Here is an 8738-nt window from a genome sequence, read left to right on the forward strand (position 1 = left end):
TTACCGAATTACTCGAAGATGGCTGGGCCGATTTTGACAATTCTTTTTTTGTTTGAAAGGGCATGTTTTACAGGTGGTCCCATTGTCAGGAGATCAGGATCTGATGATGGGATCCTGGAGAAATCGAGGGAACTCCTCAAATTTTATAGGCAAACCTATAGTGATTTCGGTTTTATTCGAAGTGCCTTGGTCATATGCTCACGAAAAGTGACATTTGATGAAGTGGAACTGATGATGAAGACCACAACTGGTAATCAGAACCTATTAGTAAGTAACTATTTTACGGGTTTAGTTCTATTTCTTTAAGATAGTCGTCAAGCAATTGATGTTAGTACACATGCCTATGATGAAGTCTAGCTGATGGTGGACTACCAGGAGAACTCCTCAATGATTAACGGCATTGCATCGGGAAAAAATGGTATTGTCTTATTGGCGATAAGCACTTAACATTAGGCTATTGTAACTTAGGTAACGCTTAATTTGAGTTGCAGACCACATCGTATTGAAACGGCGTTCGGTTATGTTTAACCCTTCGGGTGCCTGGTGGGTAAAACTTACATGGCGTGCCTGGTGGGTCTGTGGGACCCGGTAACAAAATGCTTGTTTTTTACTTATTTCATTAGTCAGCACGCCACATAATGTGTTTATATTTATTTTAGAGCTGTTTAGTTATATGAATTAAAAATAAAATGAAACTAAAGTTGTTCTACAAAGTCACATTAAAAAAATTAAAAAGACTCTAATTTTACGTAATAAAAATAAACACTTATGTTTAAATCAACAATATTAAACTTTTTAATTGTGATCAATAATCAGACTTCACATTAATTTAAGGCACTAGTTAATCAACTTACAAACTATTATATTTTGATCTAAAAGTAACAAAGGTATTGCTTATAACTAATCAGTATTTATGTGACAATTTTCGCAAACGAAAATTGCGTGTTCCAAGCAAATATGACTTGTGCAAGAGACACTGGTGTATTTAGACTTGAGATCTTTTTGGTTAGGACATACATAACAACACATTTTTCTACCAGCATCATGTCTTTTGGGTGGTGGCTCTGAGGGTTCCCCTAAATGAGAGCTGATTCTCTTACGTAAAGTATTTTTAAGATTTTGTTTCTTTCAACTATTACGTCGTTTAGTCTGATGTGGAGCAGTCAATACCATGCCCATTTTTTTTATAAAGTTCCTTCAAGTTGTAATTGAATCAGAATTGTTTAACATATTACTAACTTTTGCGTTTATGCCAGTAGTGTTGAGAATCCAGAAATAATATTATATATTGATAATATATAATATTATTTCTGGATTCTCAACATATTGATAATAGCTTTATATATTGATCTGTGACCAAAATTACATAATGTCTGGGACATATAAATCACTCTCATTTGGTTGTGTATATGATATCACTGTTATTTGGTTCGTTATAGACTTTTATTTCTTCCTTGTCATCATCAGAATCATGTGTCTGACTCACATTCACTTTCATCAAAAATTACATCCTCATCTTCATTTTCTTCAAAATTTCTCTCTAAAGCTTGGCGAATTTCATCATTTATTAATTGCCCAGTCATTATAACTGTATTCATATTTTTTCCACAAATAATTTACCACCCAATATAAATTAAAGAGCCAAAACAAAAATAATAGCTTAAAGATTAAAAGTTACACCGCGTGCCTGGTCGGGTCCCTGAGACCCGAGCGCACACAAAATGCGTGTTGTTCGGATGGGTGTACATTGCGGACAGCGGGAGAGTAGTCAAAATAGCCGTTAGTTTGTATCGCGAAGCTACTCAGGAGTGCAGCAGTTTTGCTCCAAAAATTTAAAAGTTATCGTTGATTTTTCGAAGTGACGGGTCTGTCAGACCCACCAGGCACCCGAAGGGTTAAAGTCGAAAGCCGAAATGTACTGAGTATAATAAAGTGAATGACAAACACTACCAATTGTAATTATAAATAGCAAAACAACACTGAAAAGCAGTAAATAAATTTTTATAAATAAAAAAAAACCGCCTTCAAAAATGAACTAAAAAGAAAAAAATAATCAGTTACATCCATAACCAATTTACGATTTTTTAATCACCTTTTGAAGTCGGTGCCAACAAAGTAAATAAATTCCTATATTGAAATCATTTAATTTGTATCGATAGTAAGGTTTGTCTAATGGTGTCATCTATACAATAAATAGATTTAGTTTTTGTATGTATGTATTGTGTATTATGTAGGTACCTATATTAGCAATGTAGGCACCGACTTTGAGAGGTGATTAAAAAATCGTAAATTGGTTATGGATGTAACTGATTATTTTTTTCTTTTTAGTTCATTTTTGAAGGCGGTTTTTTTTTATTTATAAAAATTTATTACAAATATAAGAGTAGTCGAACGAAGAGTATTTACCACTTCTATTCAGTGGCGGATTTACCAATAGTTTAAGTAGGCTGGAGCCTAGGGCGACAGATTTAGAGGGGCGCCAAATTTAGACCAAATTTGTTAGTATCATACAGAAATAAAAAAATATATATAATTATATGCATCCACATTACGTCCGTAATCCGTATATTCGTCGCTAACTCGCTACATAGCGGGTTGGAAAAGTAATCTAGTAATTGACAGAAATATCACCCAGTTTATATTCATACTAATAACGGAAAAAACCGATGTAATGAGAATACATAGAACACAAATCATAAATGTTGCAAAAAAAAGTAGGGGTGGCAAAAACTACTAACGGCAATTTTTTAAATCCACCACTGCTTCTATCGTACTGTATAGTACTTGATTGGTACTGCCAAAATGCATGTTCGCGAACATTCCAAAGCATACTATCGTTACAAGTGCGTTGTAATAAAATACTTGAAGGAGACATGTGCCCTCCATCCACGGCCTCGGTTTAATATCGTGACACTGATATAATGATTGCTCATTACACGAATGCTCTTCGTTGTTACACAAATTACCATCACATCGGGCTTTATAATCGTAGACTTTATAATTGTACTCATTATACTTCCATTCGAAAAATCGATAATAATATAAAATTATGCACTCGTGGAATCAGCACTGCCATTAGGATTATCGCACCGCACTTCAAAGATCAAGGAATATATAAAATTAGTGTCAAATCGGTCGATTATCTTCGAGATTTGGTGTGAATAAACTTTTCGTCTTTGCCTCGATTTCATAGAAAATAAATAATGAATAAGAATTTTCGTAAATTAATTAATGATTCCTAAAGTTAGATTACTTCGACACGCGGTAGCGTGTCAGCCAAGTTCAGGTAACAGAACTGGTAAGTAGTACCAGAACACAGGAATGAAAATTTGATAACAACTATAATGCAAATAGCCAAAACAGTGTCGTGTAACATCATGGAAGACGACATAGTTCAATGCACTAGAGTTGCAAAAATTAATAACAACAACAAAAGACCGCGTTCTATAATAATAAAATTCGCTACACCAAGGCTGAGAGACGCTATGTTAGCTCACGTAATTAAGTTCAACAAAATAAACCAGCAAAATAAAATCAACACTAGTCACATCGGGCTGGCAGGAGACAAGAAACCTATTTACATTATGGAACACCTGTCACCTGCAAATAAAGCATTACATGCGGCGACCAGGTTAAAAACTAAGGAAAAACGCTACCGTTTTGTTTGGGTTAGGCAAGGAAAAATATTCGTGCGGAAATCGGAAACGACGGAATGCATATGGATAAAAAACCAATCAACTTTAGACAAGTTAGAATAAGACAGGAGATCTTCAATGCATGATTGGCAAGAGAAAACTCATAAAATTCTTTCCGTTATCTATATATTACCAAAACGTTCGAGGGCTTCGTACAAAAACACATGAGTTTCTATGCAACCTTCTGAGCTGTAACCATGATATTGTAATACTCACAGAGACTTGGCTAAACAACCAAATCAACGACTCCGAATTGTTTGATAACCGGTATGTTGTATACAGAAAAGATAGAGAAAATTCAATCTTTCATAAAAATAAAGAAGGAGGTGGTGTATTAGTGGCAGTTTCGAAAAAATTAAACTCGTACAGACTAAAAACATATGAAAGTAATTGTGAGGAATTATGGGTAAGAGTTCAAACAGCGAATAGTAGCTATGGAATTAACATATGTGCGATTTACCTTCCTCCTCCTGTAAAAAATGAGGTTCTTACTCATTTCATAGAAAATTACAACAGGATCTCCGAAATCATTAAAAATGTTGTTGTCGTCGGTGATTTTAATCTAAGCTGCATAAAATGGACTCCAAACGAAACGGACGTCACCTACATTAATAAAAACAACATAAATGTAGCAAAGGAATTTGTAAATTATGTATGTCTTAATAATTTTACTCAACACAACAATGTTAGCAACTGCAATGATAGAATACTAGATTTAGTTTTGAGCGATAACAATAACATTAAAGTGTCGCAGAATTTCATACCTCTGGTACCAGCCGATCAATTTCATCCACCGCTAGAGATATTTATTCATAATAACACGTCTTCCAAAGGAATTTATAATAACACAGAGAAAATAAGAATGAATTTTTTCAAGGCAGATTATGATAAAATAAACAGGGCACTGGATGAAATTGACTGGCTGCATGAATTCAAAAATTGCAGTACAGTTAACGAAATGGTCGATATCTTTTACCGGAGACTACACGAAATAATAAATAAATATGTACCTAAATGTAAATCCAAGGGCAACAAGCACCCACCGTGGTTTACAAGATGCCTTATCAAAATGATAGGAGAAAAAGATAAGCTACTAAAAAAATTCAGATTATACGGGAATCCATTAGATGAAATATCATTGCAAATATTAAGTAAACGTTGTAGGGTGCAATCAAAGGCATGCTATAATAATTACATTAAAAATATTGAAGATTGTATAGGCAGGAACCCAAAATACTTTTGGATTTTTTTAAAAAATAAAAATAAAAAATATAATAGCTATCCTAATAATATGTATATGCAGGGTAAAAATGTAGAGGGAGAAATCAAAATCTGTAACGCGTTTGTGTCGCATTTTTCAGCAGTGTATAACTACCACACACCACCATCACAAACCACCATCGAAAAGCGGGGGACTGACTTGATGGGCACATCTCTTCTGAACCATTTGCATATTGAAAGAAAATCAATAAAGCTTTATTTAAATAGTCTTAAAATAAACAAAAGCACAGGCTCAGATGACATCCCACCTATATTCCTGAAGAGATGTGCTAATCAATTAAGTGGTCCGTTATGCTTAATATTTAACAAAAGTCTGCAAACAGGAACATTTCCCTTGAAATGGAAAGTTGCGAAGGTTGTCCCAATCCACAAATCAGGTGATGTAGATATAATTGAAAATTATAGGCCAATATCTATTTTACCAGTAATTGCCAAAACTTTCGAAGCCATGGTTCTTCCGCACCTTACTTTTTATTTTAAGCAACACCAAAATAATAATCAACATGGTTTTGTAAAAGGCAGATCGACAAACACTAATCTGGTGGCATATGTAGACTGTATTATGATGTTAATGGACGATCAAATACAAGTCGATGCAATCTACACAGACTTTTCGAAAGCCTTCGACAGAGTATGTCATGATACACTATTAAAAAAACTATACAGTTTTGGAATAGTTGGTTCTTTACTCGATTGGCTTAAATCGTATTTAAACGATCGTACACAATACGTTGTTGTAAGTGGTTTTCGATCTGTCTCTTACAGAGTCAGTTCTGGGGTTCCCCAAGGGTCACATCTAGGTCCATGGCTTTTCAATGTTTTCATAAGAGATGTATCCAACACAATCAAGCATAGTGAAGTTTTCCTTTTTGCAGATGATTTGAAACTTATTAAACCAATTAAAAGTAATTTAGACTCTGTACACCTTCAAGAAGATTTAAACGCTTTACATAAGTGGTGTGAAATGAACAAAATGATAATGAATCCCGAAAAATGTTTTCATATAAAGTTCACCCGCAATAAAAAAAACCTTCCATCAGATTATTACATTCAGGGATGCATTTTAAAAGAAGTTACACAAATTCGGGATCTGGGCATCATTTTAGATTCAAAGCTGACTTTTTTGCCGCATTTAGATAACATCACTGCAAAAGCATCAAGAAATTTGGGTTTTTTAATTAGAAATGCCAAAATATTTAAAAATGCGTCAACAAAAATAATGTTATACAATGTATATGTGCGCAGCATCCTAGAGTATTGTAGTACAGTATGGTCGCCACATTATAACGTGAATCAACTTAAAATTGAGAGAGTACAAAAAAGATTTTTGCGTCATTTAACTTTTTCAAGTGAAGGTTCAAAACAAAATTATAATTACAAAGATCAATTATCATTTTATAACATGTACAGCCTTTCAAGTCGTAGAATTCTCTTGGATCTTTTGTTCTTGTACAAAATAGTCAGAAATAAAATCGACTGCCCTCAAATTCTCAGGGGAATAAATTTCAACGTGCCTAGGAAAGTAAGTCCACGTTATCCAATAAGTGTATTTTACATTAGACCATCTAAAACTAAACTAGGACAAAATGCACCTCTTGTAAGATTAGGTAAAACATATAATAAATACTCAATGTCACTTGACATATTTGAGGACTCCATTAATAAATACAAAAAATATATTCTGGAGTTATTATTAGATTCGTAACTATAAAATAAAACATATGTTGTAAGCATGTGAATTTAAGAAATTAATGAAAAATGTATTCAATGTTATTATTAATTTTTTTTATACTTAAATTTCTAATTTTAAAAAAAAAAATGTTTTTATTTAATTAATTACTATTTATTGTTTTCTTATTTAAATTATTTTGTCATATGTTATTAATGTGATAAATGATTTGAGTTTACTAATTTATAATATTTTTTTAGCTTTATTTTCAATGTTATTAATTATTATTATTAATTTTAATTAATTTTTTTTTAAATCTTTAATTTTATATACAAATGTGGTTAGAAATTGTTAGTATTCAGTATTATAAAAATATTGCTTATGTTGTAATCTATCTTAAGTAAAACAAAAAAATATATTGTACCTAAGAATGCATGTTGTGGCCGTCTTAAAGAGTCGCACATTTTATATAAGTTTCAATGTGTTTTTATGATTACTTGTGTAAGTGTTGTGACTGCTGATGGTCCTTAATAAAATAAAATAAATAAAATAAGTATATGTTGTCGTGAAGAAATTCCAGTAGTCGCTAGTCCTCGTTAGATTTTTCTGATAGTCGGATACATGTGCCTGTAGTCCATTTCAATTTGATATTAATAACATTAAATGATGAATCTAACTATAGCATTTCAATTTTTAAACTTTACATTTTTTTTGTAAAATTTATGTTGGAAAATACAGAGCTGAGGATTTAATGTTATTCAAATATACTTTAAGACTGTTTTTCGTATTGTTAATAAATTTTATTGTCTAAATAATTTCAAGTCACTTAAATAAACCCATAACAATAAAAAATGTGCCAACATTTACGGAAACCATAAAATTATCAAGGACTGTTGCGTTTGTAAACTTTATTCAAAGTTTTTCGTTATGACTATACCATAAGCCTGAAAAATAAATAAGTGTGGAAGTGTTATTTTTCGTAATAAAAAGGTTATATTGGAATGAACTATAGGTTTGGAGATTTGGACTTATCAAATTCCCTCCAAATTGATCGAATCTATATTTTCGAAATCACTCGCTAGTTTTAAAAAAGCGCATTTATTTTTGTATGTACTATAAGGCACTATTGAATGATGTTAGTTGTTAATAAGCTAGTTATAAAATTCCGAAAATACCAGATTTTTAATAAATGGTAAATAATTCAACTTTTCTAAAGAAATATCATGTGAATATTAGACTTCTGTATCGAGTCGCTATCGTATATAAACATTTGTTGTTTATCTTTGGTTATATCATATAAATGAAACGAATATATTACAATAATACTTATTTCTAACAAATTGCGTCTTCGTTTTAATAAATAGTTGAATATCACTTCACTTCATTATAAAATGAAAATTTATTGATCCTAAAATTAAGATTCCTACGACATTTGTAGCTAGGGTCAAGTCCAGTCGTTTTAAGTAGTGGAAAATAGTGGACGTAACAAATAGAGTTAAATTTATATTTATATTTATAAATAGTAGCGAATATGTATGAATATTTTTTCAATGGGTTATACGTTTATGCCTGACAGTTGAAAGTAATGAAAAAATCTATAATAAACTGCATTGTTATTTTCTGTTTATTGTTTTATAAATCATTTTCTAATTCCATTATTTACTTTTTTAAAAAATCTGGTATTTAAGAACATTAGTTTACCAATAAAAGCTAGACACACTGCAACGAATCTGTGCAAAGAATAATAAACGTATGTACAAAATTGCAATCAATAATAAATTATAAATTTTAGGTACAAAAAGAATCACGTAAATCTTAGTATGATAATTAAAAATTCCCTTCAAACCGTTCAAAATCTTCCATTACATGATAGTTAAATTTATAACGATAGTGTTAAACTATGCTAAGTATATTTAAGAGGGCAGTTTTAAATAATCGTGCAATAATAAAACTTTACCGTTAGTTCAATTAGCTACGTAGGGACCTATTTTAAACTGTCTCTAGTAGAAACGATGCCAAATTGTTTAAGTGTTCAATAAAGTCATTTGTTATAATATTTGCTAATAGGATAGTGCCGGTGTTGTTTACTATGA

This window comes from Vanessa cardui, chromosome Z (assembly GCF_905220365.1).
Source record: "Vanessa cardui chromosome Z, ilVanCard2.1, whole genome shotgun sequence".
NCBI classification, from domain to species: Eukaryota; Metazoa; Arthropoda; class Insecta; order Lepidoptera; family Nymphalidae; genus Vanessa; species Vanessa cardui.